Source organism: Phascolarctos cinereus, unplaced genomic scaffold, assembly GCF_003287225.1.
Source record: "Phascolarctos cinereus isolate Bilbo 61053 unplaced genomic scaffold, phaCin_HiC Scaffold_2;HRSCAF=192, whole genome shotgun sequence".
Classification (NCBI taxonomy): domain Eukaryota; kingdom Metazoa; phylum Chordata; class Mammalia; order Diprotodontia; family Phascolarctidae; genus Phascolarctos; species Phascolarctos cinereus.
In genome coordinates this window covers 63,405,230-63,424,249 of record NW_027555625.1, presented here as the reverse complement: position 1 = coordinate 63,424,249, position 19,020 = coordinate 63,405,230, and positions in this window count along the sequence as shown.

Sequence of the window (19,020 nt, the reverse complement as noted above, 5' to 3'; positions counted from 1 at the left end):
CTGTGTCACTGCCACTCCCTGAGCCTCAGTTTCCTCATCTGTTAAATGGGAAGGAGCGAGTCGGGATGTGCACTTGATGTTTTCTAAGACTCCTTCCTAACTCTGGGGAGCTGCGCCGAGGTGGGTGGGGGTAGGGGCAGCTAGCTTCTACAACCCTGGACAGGTCGGGACGTGGGACCCTTAGGCACATCTGCGGGGAGCTGGGGCACGCGAGGGACACGCATTATGTATAAGAGACTCAAAGTGGGAGGGATCACTTCCAATCCTTGGGCTCCTGCCTCCCTTTCACCTCCTGTAGAAGGAAGCCCGTTATCAAAGATCGGAGACCGAGGGCAAGGGTGCAGGTCAGTGCTTTGGAGAGCCGGGCAGGTAGAGGCTAGGGGTGGGTAGAGAGAAGCCAGAGGGGAGCATCGAACTAGAGGCATCCAGCTGACTTTGAGAAAAGGGATTCCTGCCACTCCACTAACAGTCCTGGCCCCTTCGTCGGGCTCCCAGCCCCCACCCTCACAGAACTGTTGCCGACAGGCCCCAGTCCTCCCCAAGGCCAGAAAATCATCCACACAACAAGGTTTCTAGGGCCAATGTGGTGAAGAGTCAAGAACTCTGCGGAGGAGTCATGGGTGATGAGTTTGAATCCTGCCTCTTTCATTACTATTTGGCCTTGTCTAAGACATTTCCCTTTGCTGGGCTTTAGTGCTCTTTTCTGAAAAGTGAGGGGCTTGAACTGTCTAATCTAGAAGAGATTTCAGGTGGGATCTTGGTTCAGATTCTTTCTTTCTTTCTTTCTTTCTTTCTTTCTTTCTTTCTTTCTTTCTTTCTTTCTTTCTTTCTTTCTTTCTTTCTTTCTTTCTTTCTTTCTTCCTTCCTCTCTCCTTCCTTCCTTCCTCTTCTTCCTTCCTTCCTTCCTTCCTTCCTTTCCTTCCTTCCTTCCCTTCCTCCTTCCTTCCTTCTTCCTTCCTTCCTTCCTTCTTCCCTCTCTCTCTTTCTCTTCTTCTTTCTTTCTTTTCTCTTTCTTCTTTCTTTCTTTCTCTTCTTTCTTTCTTCTCTTTCTTTTCTTTTCTTCTTTCTCTTTCTTTTCTCTCTCTCTCTCTCTTTCCTCTCTCTCTCTCTCTCCCTCTCTTTCTTCTTTTTCTTGGAGGCAATCAGGATTAAGTGACTTGCCCAGGGTCACAAGGGCTAGTAGATCTCTGAGGTCATAATTTGAACTGAAGTCCTCCTGATTTCAGGGGCTGGTGCTCTAGCCTCTGTGTGCTACCTAGCTGCCCCCATCTTGGTTCAATTTCAAGAAACCCCTAGGGCCAGGGCTGAGGGCCTTTGAAGTGTAGATTTAGGGAGGGATTTAAGGTAATTTTAAGGATTATTCCCTTTAGGATAGGGACTGAATCTGTGATTTCACTGATATAGAGAACTCCCCATCATCAGTCGATTTCTCTTGCAATGCATAGTCTTAGGGATTTGAATAGCAGTGTTGTCAAACTCAAATAGAGCCATCCCTGAGGACTGCATAGTGACTTGGACAACCACAAATTAACATTATCTGTGTTTTATTGTATTTTTTATTTATTTTGTCAAGCATTTTCCAATGACATTTTAACTGGGTTAGGGCAGCACTGGAGATTTTTGATACTGAAAGGTTAAGGAACTCACCTAAGACTACAAAGCATGTATTAGAAGCAGGATTTGAACTCAGGTTTTCCTGGTCCTGAGGATATCTCCCATTCAAGCCAGGAAACATTTATTAACCACCTCCTCTGAACTGACTGGATCCTGTGGACATAAGAGAGACAAAACAGTCCCTGAATCCCCATCCTCAAAGAACTTATATGAGGAAGGTGGAAGATACAACATAGACCTTAATTAGTGTGATACATGGTTATTTAAGGGCTGCTGAGGGGCCCAATTGAAAAAGTACTGTATGGAGACAGCTAGCAGTGGATAGAGCTCTGACCTTGGAGTCAGGAGGACCTGAGTTCAAATCTGACCTCAGATACTTGACACTTACTAGCTGTGTGACCCTGGGTAAGTCACTTCACTCCAATTGCCTCACCAAAAAAAGAAAAAAAAAAGAAAAAGAAAAATTGCTATGTGTGGAGTCAAATGACCTAGACTTCCGGGTCTGAATCTCACCTCTTCCATTCACTACTTGTTCCTCAGTTTCCTTACCTGTAAAAATGAGAATGGTTGGGCCTCTAAGACCCATTCCAGCTCCAAATCTTTGATCCAGGGCATTTGAGGAGGGAGAGGGGACACTTGAAGGTCAGAGAGGGCTTCAGAGAGGAGGTGGCACCTCAGCTGAGGCATGAACAAGAGTAAAGATTGTCTGAGATGGAGATGGAGATGAAGTGTATGGGGGCTGACCTGCATGGTGGTGGGAAACATGGTGAACCTGTTGAACATCTAGCAGTAGAGCTTGGCTAGGTTGTAACTCAGATTGTGGAGGGCCTAAAATGCCAGTTTGTGGGAATTTCCATTGGGTCCTGGAGGCAATGGGGAGGCATTAAAAGTTTCTGAATAGATTTTCATATCTGTGTTTTGTATTAGGAGGAACATCTTGGCGCCTATATAGAGGATGGATTGGGGTGGGGAGGGAATGGAATGGAGGGGGGAAATCAAGTCTCCTCCAGGTAGAGATGGTAAGGTCCTCAACTATGGTGATGACCCAGTGGGTAGAGAAGAGGAGACGCAGGCCATAGATGTTATGGAAGAACTGACCCATGTCTACCTTCTGATGATCCAGAGATTTCCTGGGGTGGAAAATGAGGAGTGGGGCCTCAGGCTCACCTTAAAAATAAGAGTTGAGTAAGCATAGGGCCCCCATTGTGAGGATTCGGAGAAACAATGCATTAGAGGGTGTTTGGGCAGGCATGGCAATTGGAGAGTGATTTAGGGAACAAGGGGCAGTTGGGTGGCACAGTACATAGAGTGCTGGGCCTGGAGTGGAGAAGACCTGAGTTCAAATCTAGGTACTTTCTAGTTGGGTGATAATGGGTAAGTCACTTATCCCTGTTTGCCTCAGTTTCATCATCTGTGAAATGAGCTGGAGAAGAAAATGGAAAAACACTTCAGAATTTTTGCCAAGAAAACCCCAAAAGGGTCGTACACAACTGAAAATGACTAAACAACAACAAATTAAGGTACAAGGTCTCCTCACCCCCATATATCAAATCCCTTGTGATTGACCCCTTCCTCATTGGAAGAAGTAATACATTATAGAATTGTAGTGTTTAGAGTTGGAAGGGATCTTGGAATTCCCATAAGAAAGGACCTAGTTAGAGATGACTTACCCAGGGTCATACAGGTAGGAAAGGGCAGATCTAGGATTTGAACCCAGGTCTTCTGACTCCATGTCAATGCTCTTTCTGTGATCCCATACATCACCTAGGATGAACACCTTACAGGGACTGGTTTATCCATCCTTTTCACTTGGGTGCTTTGCAGAGACATGATGAAAGCAAGAAGGGGTAGTTTTCAAGGGGCAGAGAAGAAAGGTTGGGAGAAGAAGTGAGGGAGGAGGAATCTGGGAGAGAACAGGTCTGAGTTTTCTCTGTGCCATGGCCCTGATGCCTTGAGGGAAAGGGAAAGGAGAGGGATCGTCACAACCTGCTGATTTTACAGCATCTGGGATTGGAGTCTCCCTTGGTAGCAGTCTCCCAGGACCCCCAATGTAATAAGAATTTATTTACAAAATATACTCCTTATAATAACTCTGAGGTAGAGAGTGCAGCTGTTATTAAATCTATGATCCTATGGTCACCATTTTACAGATGAGAAAACAGTCTCAGAGAGGGGAAAGGGACTTATGATATCATAGGATCATAGGATTTAGAGCTGGAAGGGACCTTAGCAAATATCTGGTCCAAACTCCTAATTTTACAGAGAAGGAAGAAAAGTGAAATGCTTTGTTCCAAGTCACACAAGGCTCAGAGCTGGGATTTGAACATGTGCCTTTGTATTTCTGGTCAGCCGCCCCCACCCTCTCTTTCCTCTTCCCCTGCTCAGTTTTCTGGGCCTCTGCCCAGAGATAGCCAATACAGGCAACTGGGCTAAAAATATCCTCTCCTGTCCTCCTCACCCTTCCCCCACCTCTGTCCTGGGGGTCCAGCTGGCCTTCCCCAAGCTTCCTGGATGCTGAGCTCATGGGGACATTTTGGTAAATCTGGCCTAGACATTGGACCAGGTGGGCCCTGACCCCATGGCCAGCCAACTGGGGTTCATGTTGCATTGTTTACTGGCCCCAGAGTCTAGCCTGGCTTCTTTCCTTCTCTTTCTTTCTCCTAAGAGAAAAGATCTGTATTTGGGATCCCGGTCTCCTATCCTGGGAGCTGGTAGGAAAAAGGGGAGAGCTTGGGGAAATATTCACAGATAAAGATTTGAAAATCACTTCCTATTCCATTTACCTGGAATAGGATCATAGAATACATTGATCAACCAATCAACAATTATTTATTAAAGTGACTACTATATGCCACACAGTGTGGGATAGTGGAGAGAGAACCTGCCTGGGAGTCAGGAAGTATTGGATTCAAGTCCCACCACTGACATACACAGACAAGACGCTTAAAGTCTCAGGGCCCCAGGCAACTCTTTAAGGTTGGGTCCACCTTAGGAGAGGGAATTCCCTCCCTGGGAGCTCCCTATACCCATGAAATCACAGGTTCATTTTTGTCCTTTTTCTTAAAGTGCTGGGCAATGGGGATACACTCTCAGGGATGGAAGGGGATGAGACGTGTACATGAGTGAATATCTATATCTATATCTATATCTATATCTATATCTATATCTATATCTATATCTATATCTATATCTATATCTATATCTATATCTATATCTATGTCTATGTCTATGTCTATGTCTATGTCTATGTCTACGTCTACGTCTACGTCTACGTCTACGTCTACGTCTATATCTATATCCATATCTATATCTATGTCTATGTCTATATCTATCTCTATCTCTCTATCTCCTTATCTCTCTCTCTCTCTGTCCATCCATCCATCTATCCATCTATCCATCCATTTATCCATACACTCATATGTATAGATAGGTATAGTACAGGGGTGGGGAACCTGCAGCCTCAGGCTGAGCCTTGAAAGAAGCTAGGGATTCTCAGAGTCAGAGGTGAGGAAGGAGGGCATTCCAGGCTTAGAAGACAGCTAATAAAAAGGCATGAAGACAGGAGAGGAAGGGTTATGTGTAAGAAATAGCAAGAAGACCAATTTGACTGGACCATAGAATGCAGGAAGGGGAGTAATATAAAAAGGTTGGGAAGGTAGTTTGGGGTCAGGATATAAAGGCCTTTAAATGCCAAACAGAGGAGTTTATATTTGGTTCCAAAGGCAATAGGGAGCAGCTGGAATTTATTTGATGTGGAGGGTGGATTGGAGAGGGCATATATAATGAAAACAAGGAGATCAGTTAGGAAGGTATTGTGACAGTCCGGGTGAGATGTAATAAGGCCCGAACTTGGGGGATGGCCTTGTGAGACAGAGAAAGAGACAAATAGAGATTTTGTGGAGGTAAGAAACAAGATTAAGCAACTGGTTGGATATACGGCATAAGAGAGAGAAAATCTAGGATAGTATTGAGGTTGTGAACCTAGGTGATTGGAAGGATAGTGGTGCTTTGGACCAAAATAAGCTCCTGTATTTAGAATGGGAAGGGAGTTCAGCTGTCATCTAGCCTGGCCATTTTTATGATCAAAAAAAAATTAAAAAAAAAGTGAAGTGACTTATTCAAAGTCACATACAATAAGTGTCAGAGTTGGGATTTATATCTAGTTCCTCTGGCCCTGAATCTCATGCTCATTCTACTGAAAACAAACCATCAAACAAAGATGAGAATTTTGGGGGCATTCCAAGGTGTCTGACATAGAAGCAGATAGTGATTTATCCAAGGTTGCCCTGAGTTACCACAACACTAGAGACACAACTTAGCACTCAGTAGGGAGTTTAATAGAAATAGGTTGAACAGTTTCAAACTGAATTGAAATTGGGGATAGATGAGGCTAAAAGGGGTAGAAACCTCAGGCTGTCTTAAGGCCCTAACCTGGGAATGCTGGAAGTGGTAGGGCTTTAGAACACAGAATGTTCTGAATACAATGTCTTGCACATAGTAGATGCTATGTATGTTGAATTAAATTGAATGGAATTCAATTGACATTGCAAGGGATCTTAGAACACAGAATATTAGAGCTTGAAGGGACTTTAAAACACAGCATATTAAAAGCTGGAAGAGACTGTAGAACATGGAGATGAAAGAAAACTTAAAATATGGAATATGTGAGGTGGGGAAGACCTCCAAACACAGAATGTCAGAGCTGGAAGGAAGCTTAGAACAAGGACTTTTAGAACCATAGAGACCTTGGACATCAACACCTTCATTTTTGTTGTTGTTCAGTCATTTTTCAGTCATGTCCAACTCTCTGTGACCCAATTTCTTGGCAAAGATACTGGAGTGGTTTACCATTTCCTTCTCTAGCTCATTTTACAGATGAGGAAACTGAGGCTAACAGAGGTTAAGTGAATTGCCAAGGGTCACACAGCTAGTAAGTGTCTGAGGTCAAATCTGAACTCTGGTCTTTCTGACTCAAGGCCTGGCACTCTATCCACTGTGCCACCTAGCTGCACCTTCGTTTTACAGAAAGGAAAACTGAGGCTTAGAATAGTTGAGTAATCATGTACTTATTGACACCTTAGTGAGTGTGGTAGAAGCAGTCCTGTTCCGGGGGTCAGGAGACCCAGGTTTGAGTTGGCTCACTGCTTTTTAGCCTCCTGATCTTGGGCTATTGGCTTCCCTTCTCTAGTCTGTAAAGCAAGGAGCAGGGGCTAGATAATCTCTAAGGATTCTTCCAGGCCGGTGCACCTAGACTCTCTTTCTCCACTCCATTCTGGTGAATCACATCCCCTCTAACAGATACTTTTACAGCACAGATCCACCATGTCACTCAGAAAGCATCAATGGATGGAACCCTATTGCCTCTAGGATGAAATACAGACTTTTCTGTTTTCAGCTAAAGTCCTTCACAATCCCACCAGGCTGATTATGTGTCTTAATTCTCCTACTTAGACCGTAAATTTCCTGAGGGCTGGGATTCTTGTGATTGGTTTTGTTTTGTTTCTGTCTTTATATCTCTCAAGTCCCAGTGCAGGTGCCTGGTGCTTGAATTGAATTGAATGTTCTACACTTCTAAGTCAGAGAGCCCTTTTCCAACCTTGGTTTCTTTATCTATAGGGTGGGAAGAATAATACTGCCCTCCCTGCCTCCTTCCTGGGGCTGTGAGTATCCTTTGAGATAACAGTAGACAAGACAATGCACATTGTAAAGTACATGGGAAGGCTGATTTATGATTAATTGGGGGTGGGGGAGGTTGGGATGGGGGGGACCGGTTTGACGGTAGTGTTACTTGGAGGTTGTCCTTAAGTAGTCATTGGTGACATCATCCACTTTTATTATTTCCATTCAATTTGGCCTCCACTAAGCCTCACGTGGGTTAGGTCCCCACCGGGTTGTCCTGACAACGGTGGAAGACACAATGGGGGGCTGTCCTTCATCTGTTTCCTTGGCAACCCGAGTCAGCTCTCCACCCTCTCTGAATCAGTCACCTCCTCCCACCCCCACATATACACACCTCAGGGGCTTCTTTTGTTTCCCAGACTGCCAGAACCTGTGTGCCTACTCATAGGGAGGCTCATAGAATGTCAGAGCTGGGAAGGACTTTCACAAATAAGATTTGGGGTAGAGAAGGCCTCTTGAGCAAGGTCAAGTCTGTGTCAGAGGTCGGCCTAGACCCAGGTCTCTGGAATCCTCCTATGGGCTTGTGCTCCCTCACAGGTGATTAGGGATTTACTTCAATGGCCACCGAGTTCATCCTATACCCAGAAGAAATTCCCTACTGTACCATATCCATCAAAGAGTCATCAGGTCTGTCTGATGACTGCCATTGGAGGGGGAACCCATTCCCTTCTTAGGCATCCCAGTTTGCTTTTGAACAGCTCTTTTGTTGGGGTTTCTCCTGACATCAACAACCCTCCCCCAACTTTTTTTGCTGCTTTATAACTCCTACCCACTGTTCTGTCCTCTGAGGCTAAAAAGAACACTCCTCCTCCCTCTTCCACATGAAAGCCCCTCAGAAAATAATAGTAGCGGTTAGCATTTGTATTGTGCTTTCAGCTTTGCAAAGCTCTTTAGATGTATTACCTCATTTGGTCCTCATAACACTCCTGTGAAGTAGGTGCTATTATTATTCCCATTTTATAGATGAGGAAACTGAGGGTGAACATATAAATCACTTGCTCTGGATTATGTAGCTGATAAGTGACTGAGGAAGAATTCAGCCCTTGATGACTCCTGGTCTAGCACTTATAGCTACTATATCCCCTGGTAGCCTTGAATACCTGAAGACTCTTGGGGGGATGGCAAACATTCAAGCTCTGAGCTGCATCCTCTCCCCCTAGGCCAAATCCCCTTTTTTACATGGACAGGACCATGATGATTCTGCAGAGGGTCTAGGCAGATTGGGCTCAATTCAAGCTGGGTGCCCTGGGGTCTTTCAGTCTTATTGGCTTGAGTGGGATTTGGTAGAGGGTAGGAGGTGAGAAATGCAGTTTGGGGTCTCTGGACCCCTCCAAGGGCAAAGGAAGAAGGGAGGAGGTGCACAGTGAGGGGTCTGGGATGGGAGGGGCCTTCCTAACCCCGGGAAGCTCATTTCTGGAAGCTCAGGGCTTGTCACAAGGCCCTAGGAATCCAAGAGCTGGGCCAGGTTGCAGAGGCTGACGCCCCAGGCAGGGCAAACAAAAATCAAGCGTCCTTGGCAACATCATCTCCAGTTCTCCCCCTCCCCCCACAACTACTCACCACCCCCTTCCCACCCTAGGGCATCTGGAGTCTGGAAATATCTTCTGAGTCTCTGGGGCTGAGAGGCTGGGGCAGCTGGTGGCACCTGGCCTCTTCATCCCTTGGAGCTTTCCCCGGGGGGGGGGGGTGGGTCATGTCAGGCCTAGCCAACGTGTCAGGGAAAAGCCCTAACTCGGGTTTCTGTCTATGATATTATTAGCCTTTGACCTCAGGTTTGTTTCTGTCACTACCAAGGGAACCATGTCCACACAGGCTACTCAGGGTCCAGGCATCCACTGCTGTCATCAGTTCCCGAGACCCTCTAAACCCTTTTCTTCACAGCAGAAAAAGCCCTGGATGGGGGGTCAGAGAACCAGAGATTTGGAAATTCAATAATGCCGCTGTGTGTCCTTAGGAAAGGCCCTTCCCCTCTCTGGGACTCATTTTCTTCCTTTATAAAATAGAGACGTTGGACTAGGAACAGGTGGGGAACCTGCGGCCTCGAGGCCCCATGTGGCCCTCTAGGTCCTCAAGTGTGGCCTGTTGACTGAATCCAAACTTCCCAAAACATTCATTATTTTTTTTTGCCTCACTTGAGGACCTAGAGAGCTAACATGTAGGCTCGGGGCCTCAGGGCCCTCCCCCATCACTAAGTAATCTCTAAGGTTCCTTTCTCCAGCTCTAATAATCTATGATCTAAGGCTGCTTCCAATAACCACATTTTATGTTCTGTTTTTTTGTTTGTTTGTTCAAGGCAATGGGATTAAATGACTTGCCCAAGGTCACACAGCTAGTAAGTGTCTGGTAAAAGTAGACCCTAGGAAGAGAATAAAAACTATTGATGGAGAAGGGAGATGGGAGAGATCAGTGATATGTGACTAGGCCTGGCAAGGAGGGGTGTGCAAGGCCAGGTGTCTTAGGGCCAGATGATGACACAGACTTTCTCAGAATGAGTCAGGCCCTTGTGAGTGTGACAGTCTAAGCATCCTAATGGATTCAACCCTTGGCTGCCCTGCGTTTGTCTGGAGTAAAAGGAGGCAAGCTCATGAAATGGAAACAACAGCCTAGGAATCTGGACACCTGGCTCCTCGTTCCAGCTCTACCACTTACCAGAAGCATGGGCCTGGGCGTACCCCCAGTCTGAACCTGCTTCCTTATCTATAAAGTGGGGGGGGGTAGGCCAGATAATAATTAATGCTTCCATTTATATCAGTTTACAAAACAATTCCCCTTAAAATTTTTTTATATAGTTTGCTTATATTTATATCATATTTATATAGTTTGCTTACATTTATGTTATCTTCATATTCATAAAAATATATCCATCTCCTCTCCTCTCCCCAGTGAGCCATCCCTTATTATGAAGAATAAAAAAGAGGAAAAGGAAGTTCAGGGAAACCAATCAGTACATCATATGAATCTGGCAGCAGGCTGGCTATTTCACACTCATCGTTTTCCACCTTTGCTGAGAGGGGAAGGAAGCATGTCTCTTTGACGCTTCCCCAGTGAGGCTAAACTTGGTCACTATAATTATGTAACATTCACTTTGGCATTTTCCTCGTTTAATAATTAAAGAGCTAGCAATTTTATGGTGCTTTAAGGTCTGCAAAGCACATTACAAAGATCTCATGTGATCCTTACATCAACTCTGGGAGGCAGGTGTTGCGTTACCTCCATTTTACAGAGCAGGAAAAGAGCAGTTAAGTGACTTGGCCACGGCTGTATGTCTCAGGCAGGAGGTGAACTTCTCGACTCTAGTTCAGTTCTCTATCCACTGTGCTATCTAGCTGCCTCTATTTCAATTGTTACGGTGATGTTATATCTGTAGTGTACGTGTATGTGTATGTGTATACACACACACATACATACATATATATATATTTTTTCTAGGTTCTGCTTATTTCACTCTGTATCAGTTCATGGAAGGCTTACTATGCTTCTCTGACTTCTTCATAGCTGTCATTTCTTACTGCTCAGTACTATTCTATTACACACATTCAGGTGCCATAATCTGTTTAGCCATTCATAGGATCATAGACTTAGCGCTGGAAGGCACCTCGGGAAGGGAAATGACTAACCCAAAGTCATGCAGCAATTCAAATGATAGAACCAGGATTTGAACCCAAGGTCTTTGGCTCCAAATCCAGTGCTCCCTTCCACTACACAAGAGGACTTCTAAAATCCCTTCCAGCTATTTGTAACAGTCTATGTTCTAAGGTCCTTTTGAGCTCTGATACCCTATGAAAGATTGACTTAATGTTGTTTTTGTTCCGTCATTTCAGTCATGTCTGACTCTTTGTGACCCCATTTGGGGTTTTCTTGGCAAAGGCCCTGCAGTGGTTTACCATTTCCTTCTCCAGCTCATTTTACAGATAAAGAAACTGAGGCCAACAGGGTTTGAGGACAGATTTGAACTCAGGTCTTCCTGATTCCAGGCCTATCTACTGTGCCGCCCAGCTGCTCATGGATACAATAGAAGGAACTAAATTGAAGTTAATGTTGTGAGGTCTTTGTGGGCTAGAGGGGTCATAGATGATTTTCTGGAAGTAGTGGGACTTGGAAAAAAAAAGTAGATTTAACTAGGGAGGGTGTGTGTGTGTGTGTGTGTGTGTGTGTGTGTGTGTGTGTGTGTGTGTATGTGTAGAAGAATTGCTATAAATGCTCCTTTTGTACAGGACCTTTTTATAACACAAAAAGTTTCTCTTTCTTAGTTTTGGAAATCGGGATTTTTTGCCAGGGCTATTGGCAGGACTTTCCTATTAGTGGGGCCCCAGAAATAGTTACATTAAAATGGATGTTCAGAGAGTTGGGTGGTGGTCACAGTATTTCCAGTTGGCACCCAGGTAGCCCCCAAGTAGCCTCTAAGGGCTAATTGTTCCCAAATGCTCACACCCACGCATTATCTCCTCTGGCCTGTTTCCCTTTTAGGGTTGGACTAGACAATCTCTAAGGACCCTTTCAATTCAAACAGTCTATGTTTTAATGTCCCATGTTCTAAGGGATCTTCTAGTGCTAATATTCTATGTTCTAATGTCCCATTCACCCCTACCGATGTATTGTTCAAACCAACTGAGTCCACACAGCTCCTTGGGGAGCTGTCTGCCACGGCCTTCCCTCTCCTCGGATTTCATGGTATAGTGAAAAGCGTTGAATCTGGGGTCTGGAAACTTGGGTTCCTAACAGGGAAAAACCCTGGAATGTGTAATTGCGGTGGGTTGTTGGCATCTTCTTCCCTGGAGTGCTCTGACATGAGACCTTCTGTTTGGGATGGCTGAAGAGCGGCCCTGCTAGGGAAGCAGGGGAACACTCCCTTGGGGGTAAGGAGTTCCCTAAAGAAAGAGTTACAACTTGTTCCCTGGGCAATCAGTGGTTTTTCTATATATTCCTGGGAGCTGGGAGTGGGGGTGGGAGGAGGGAGCCTTATGTCTTTCAAATCTCTATCGCCACCTGCTGGCCTGTAAACTATCAGAGAATCACAATCACAGAGGTTGCAAAGGACCCCAGAGGACACCCAGAGGCTTGAATTGGAATAGGAATCTCTATGATACATTGGATGGACGTTTTTTAGTTCTCATCTTTCTAGACCTGTTGCACTGGACACTGTTAACTCGCCTTCTTCACATGAATTTTCTCTTTTCCCATGGTCTCTGCTGGTTCTCTTCCCTTGTCTGATCACTGCTTTTGAGGTCGCTTTGGTGAGGCACAACGTACATCCTCTTCTCCCCATCTTCCGTCTCTCCACTCCCATCCCTGACCTGTCTATGCTGGACTCTCTTCTCTCTCTCCTTAATTTTTTAAAAATTATGAATTTAACAAATATTAACAACGTGAACATTACAATAAACAAAGAAGAGAAAAGATTATATATGAAATGGAATTTGTGCTACATAGCTTCATGAAAAGTATCTATCAAATTTGTACAATGATAACAAAACTTCCCTGTCCTGTTTGTGTCTCCTTCTGAACTTTCTTCTACTCTCAGGTATATTTTAAGTCTTCTTTCCTTCTTTATTTCTCTTCCTTACTTGCCTCCTTCCTTCTTTTCTTCCTTCCTTCCTTCCTTCTTTTCTTCCTTCCTTCCTTCCTTCCTTCCTTCCTTCCTTCTTTCCTTCCTTCCTTCCTTCCTTCCTTCCTTCCTTCCTTCCTTCCTTCCTTCTTTCCTTTCTTTCTTTCTTTCTTTCTTTCTTTCTTTCTTTCTTTCTTTCTTTCTTTCTTTCTTTCTTTCGGCAATGGGGGGTAAGTGACTTGCCCAGGGTCACAAAGCTAGTAAGTGTCAAGTGTGAAGTTGAATTTGAACTCAGGTCCTCCTGACTCCAGGGCCAGTGCTTTATCCACTTCACTACCTAGCTGTACCTCCTTTCTTCTTTCTTTGTTTTTCTTCCTTCCCTTCTTCCTTTTTTCCTTCCTTCCTTCTTTTCCCTTCTTTCCTTTTTTCCTCCCTCCCTCCATCTCTTCCTTCCCTCTCTCCTTCCTTTCTTTCCTTCTTTTTTCTTCCTTACTGCCTTCTTTTTCCTCTTTTTCTTTCCTTCCCTTCCTTTCTTTTTCTTCTCTCCCTCCTTCATTTTTCCCCCTTCCTTCCTTCCTTTCCTCCCTCCTTCCTTTCATTCTTTCTTTTCCTTCCTTCTTTTTCTCCTTTCTTCCATCCTTTCTTTCTTTTTTTCCTTGGCATCACTCCAATTATCCACCAACTCCTGCTCCCCCACAGAAGTCCTTTTTTGTAAACAGTAAGTATAGTCAAGCATCTATACTTGCTATACTATTGATGTTCCATCGGCATCTCAAATTAACACACTATGTCTGTAAATGTATGTCTCTTCCCACACTTCTTGTCTATCGCTTAGCAGCCAAGAGGTAGAAAGTCTGTTTCATCTTTTTAAGTCCTGATTAGCCATTGAATTGATCAGAGCTCTGAAGGTCTTCTAAAGTTGTTTTCTTTTACATTATTGTGGTCATTGTATAAATTGTTCTTCTGGTTCTGTTCTGCTCGTGTCATTCTGTATCAGTTCAAATAAGTCTTCCAAGGTTGCTCTGAAACCATCATATTCATCATTCCTTGTGGTGAAATATTCCAATTATATTCATGCACCACAATTTGTTCAGTCATTCCTCTATTGATGGGTACCTATTTTGTTTCTAATTCTTGGCTACAACAAAAGATGCTCTTGTTTATATGTACAGGTCCTTTCTTTGCATAGAGTGGTACCCATTCTTTTCTCTTTGTGATCTCATCTTGGTGATCTCATCACCATGGATTTAACTAGCATCTCTACAGAGATGTCTCTCAAATTTAGAGTTCCAGCCTTAGTCTTTCTCCTGAGATTCAGTCTCAAATCAGCAACTGCCTGTTGGATATTTCCAACTGGATATTCAAAAGCATCTCAAATTCAGCATGTCCAAAACAGAACTAATTTCCTCCCCTAAATTCTACCCCTCAATGAAATTTCTCTGTTTCTTTTGGGGACACCACCATTCTTCTCATTATTCAGCTCCTAAATTTGGAATTCTCAACTCTTCTCTGTCCTTTGTCCTTACGCCCAAGACAATCTTGTCAATTCTACCTTCATAAGATAATTTAAATCTGTCCGCTATTCAGTCAGTCAATAAGCATTTGTTAAGTGCTTACTATGTGTTGGACACGATGCTAATTGTGAGCGCTCGTGTGTGTGTGTGTGTGTTGTGTGTGTGTGTGTGTGTGTGTGTGTGTGTGGTATAAAAAACGGCAAAAGATTGGCCCTGCCCTAAAGTAGCTCATAATCTAATGATTATGATTAGGGGAGACAGTAAGCAAACAAACTACATACAGGAAAAATGCAAATAATTAACAGAGGGAAGGCACTAAAATTAAGAGGGATTGGGAAAGGTTTCCTACAGGAGGTAGGATTTTAGTTGGGACTTGAAGGAAGGAGAGAAGCCAGGAGGCAGAGGTGAGGAGGGAGACCATTCCAGCCTTGGGTACAGCCAGAGAAACGGTCTGAAGGTGAGAGATGGAGTGTCTTGTTGGAAGAATAGCCAGGAGACCAAGGTCATTGGATTGCATATGGAGAGGAGGAAGGTATAAGAAGATTCGAAAGGTGTGTGCGTCTGGGGCAAGGGGCGGGTGGGGAGTGAGAATGGGGTGCTAGATCATGAAAGGCTTTGAATGCCAGAGGATTTTCTATTTGATCCTGGAGGTGACAGGAAGCCACTAGACTTTACTGAGTAGGAGGGATGACGCTTTTCTCTACCCCCTTTTTAAAAAAAATTAATGTAATTTTTTTATCATTTTTTCAATTCTGAACTTAAGAAATAAAACAAATATTTCCATAATGAAGTGGAATAGAAAAAAAGAGGATGCACCTGAAATTGCTGATTTATTATGTACAACTCGCTATTCCTCTTTTTTTTGTAAATAGTATTTCATTTTTTCCATGTAAAGATGTAAGTTTTGTAAATGTAAAGATAAGTAGAGATTATTTTTAAATATTCATTTTTTATAAGAGTTTGAGTTCCAGTTTTTATCCATCCCTCTTTCCCTGCCTCCCTCCTCAAGATAGCATTGTTATTTCTTTTTTTGGGAGGAGTTGGGCAATGCGGGTTAAGTGACTTGCCCAGGGTCACACAGCTAGTAAGTGTTATGTGTCTGAGGCTGCATTTGAACTCAGGTCCTCCTGAATCCAGGGCCATTGCTCTATCCACTGCGCCATCTAGCCACCCCCTGCTATTTCTTTTAAATATACAACAAAGTTATTGTGTAACTTTCACTCCCCTAGGTGGCTACCATTAGACACAAATATATATATATATATATGTATCTGTGTATGTACACACACACACACACACACACACACACACACACACGCACACACACACACATCATATCTTTCTCTGGTTCCAAACAGCATCTTCCTTCATGTCTCTACACCCTTTTCACCTCTCATCTTCTGATTGGTCACCCACCACTTCTAGGCTTTTCCTTCTCCAATCTGTTCTCCACCCAAGCCACCCAAGTAAGCTTCCTATCCACATTCCACAATAAATATGTATGTGATCATTTGAGGAGATACAGAGATATAGAGTACTAATAATTAGGAGGCCCCAGGAAGGCTTCACATAGGAGGTGGTCCATGAGCTGAGACTTAACGGAAGCTAGGAATTCTAAAGAGGAGACTGGGAATGGGTACAAGGGGTGTATTCCAGGCTTCAGGGACAGTCTGCAAAGGCATAAAGGCAGGAGATTGAATGCCAGGTTTAAAGAACTGCAAACAGGTCAGTCTGGGTAGAAGGGAGGGTTTGTGAAAGAGAACAATATGGAATGACAATTGCTAGCTGTGTGACTCTGGACAAGTCACTCAACTCTGCTCCCATTTCCTCATCTGTAAAATGAGCTGGAGAAGGAAATGACAGACCACTCTAGTATCTCTACCAAGAAAGCCCCAAAAGGAGCCGAAGGGTCAGACACGACTGAAACAACCCACAACACTTTATCCTGTATACAGCTTGCTCTGTGTTATTTGTTTGCATGTCATCTTCCTGCTTAGACTGCGAGGATCTTGCTCTCAAGGATTGCCTTTTGCTTCTTCACTGTGGTTAGCACAGTGTCTGGCCCGTAGCAGGTGCTAAATAAATGTTGATTGATTCATTAGCTGACATCTGCCCTCGCTCTCTGGGGTCAAGAAGAACAAGGCCTTCCCCCAGAGCCCTCCAAATCCTTCAAATTCATACCCTCCCTAAGTCTTATGTTCTCTAGGATAAACCTCCCCAGTTCCTTTAATTATTTCTCTTTCCAAACTCCTCTCTGTCCTTGCCACTGTCCTATGGACATGCTCCAGTTTCTTCATTGTTCTCTTGAAAAAGAGCTTCCAGAACTGAACAAGGTTTCCCTCCAGCTGTGGTCTGGCCCTGGTAGAATCACAGAGGGGCCTCAGTGTGGCTGGGCGGAAAGATCAGAGGTGGACTCAGAGGGCGTACCAGCTGTGTGACCATGATTACTTACTTCCACTAGTCCTCAGTTTCTTCTTTTGTAAAAAGAGGGGGTTAGACTAGATTATTTCTAAGGTCTCTTCCAGTGCTGAAACTATGTATGATTGGATGACTCATATCTCTCTCATTCTGGAATATTCCTGCATTAACACGGCCTGAGATCACAGAGCCTTTCTGGGCCTCCATATCACACTGTTGACTCACCTTGAGTTTGCAGCTCACTGAATACACCAGATGTTTCACACATGAGTTGTTGTCTAGGCACACTTGCACCCACGGAGAGCAGCCTGGTAGAGCGAGCAATGGACTTGGATTCAGGAAGATCTGAATTTGAATCCCACCTCAGGTACTTACACAAGTCTTAGTTCTTCAGCCATTAAACGGGTACACTAATATCTGCACTGGGCAGCGAGGTGGTGCAGTGGATAGACCCAAGTTCAAATCCAGCCTCAGACATTTACTAGCTATGTGAGCCCAGGCAGGTCACTTAACCCTGTTTGCCTCAGTTTATCATCCATAAAATGAGCTGGAGACGGAAATGGCAAATCACTCCAGTATCTTTGCTAAGAAAACCCCAAATGGGGTCAGAAGAGTCAGACGTGACTGAAATGACTGAACACCACCAAGTATCTCCAGCACTTAACTCAGGGGGTGGTGATAAAGATCAGATGAGAATATGTATAATTGTAAATGTGTAACTTTTGCAAATCTTAAAGCACTACACTGTCTCATACTAAGAAAAGAGTTTAAATATGTGATTCTAAATTATAAATTTGTAGCATCTTTGGGGACCCACCCTAATTAAGTCAAGGAGTTAAAATAGCATATGATGAATGTAATGCAGCAAATGTAGTTGAGCAATGAGACAGAATGTAGTAATAATAATAGTAACAGCTCCCAGACACACACACATTCCTCAGACATTCCTTTAAGGTTTACAAAGTGCTTTCCTTCATGACACCCCTCATTTGAGGCAGGTGGTACAAGGACTGTCATCCCCATTCAAATCATGCTTCAATTCCTTTCTCATCCTTTCCCATGCCTTCTGGCCTTAGACCACTCTACCACCCCCCTGGCTTGCTCACCTCGGAATACTGCTCCACAACACCCCTACCCCTCATTTTCCCACTGGTTAGTTCCTTCTGGAGCCTCCATTTAGTGAAGGATCCAGGCCAGCCTGCCTTCATTTACTACCTGGCCCTCTTCCCCACTTTCTGGACTTCAGAATCGTGCCCCTGGGCCAGATCTGCTCACCTCACCCTTCCCTGGTTTCAGGTCCCTGTCATGTTGTCTTTCTTCATTTGAATGTAAGCCCCTTGAGGGCAGGGACTGTAATTTTTTTTTTGGTTGTATTTGTATCCCCAGTCTTGGCACAGTGCCTAGCACATGTCGCTGTTCAGTTGTTTCTTAGCTGATTCTTCGTGATCCCATCTGGGGCTTTCTTAGCAGAGATACTGGAGTAGTTTGCTATGCCCTTCTGGAACTCATTTTACCGATGAGGAAACTGAGGCAAACAAGATGAAGTGACTTGCCCAGGGTCACACTGCTAGTTAAGTGTCTGAGGCTGGATTTGAACTCAGGTCTTCCTGACTCTAGGCCCAACACTCTCCACCATGTCACCTAACAAATTCTTAATAAATGCTTGTTTTCTTCCTTCCTTAGTTAACATATAATGAAACCGAGGATCAAAGAGTTTAAAGGATTTGCTCACAGTTATAAAGGAAGTATAACTGGTGACTTCCCAGAGAACTTCAATTTGGTGACAGACACTTTCTTGGTCTTATGTCACACTACATAGAATTGTGGAATTTTAGAATTGGAAAGAATCTTTTTTTTTTTTTAGGCAATTGGGGTTAAGTGACTTCCCCAGGGTCACACAGCTAGTAAGTGTCAAGTGTTTGGTCTGAGGTCGGATTTGAACCCAGGTCCTCCTGACTTCAGGGCTGGTGCTCTATCCACTGTGCCACCTAGCCGCCCCCAAGAATCTTAAAGATAATCTAGTCCAACCCCATTTTGTGGAATGAGAAACTGAGGCTTAGAGATGTGACATGACTTGCCAAAGGTCATGCAGCTGCCCCATTCTGGCCACGTGCGATATTTTCTTGCTTCCACCCCACCACCACCCCCTTTTCTTGGAACGCTCCTATTGCCCAGCCCCCATGGCCATCTGTGGCATCCAATTCAAGGCCCCATTCAAAAGCCAACTGTTCCAGGAAACCTTCCAATCCT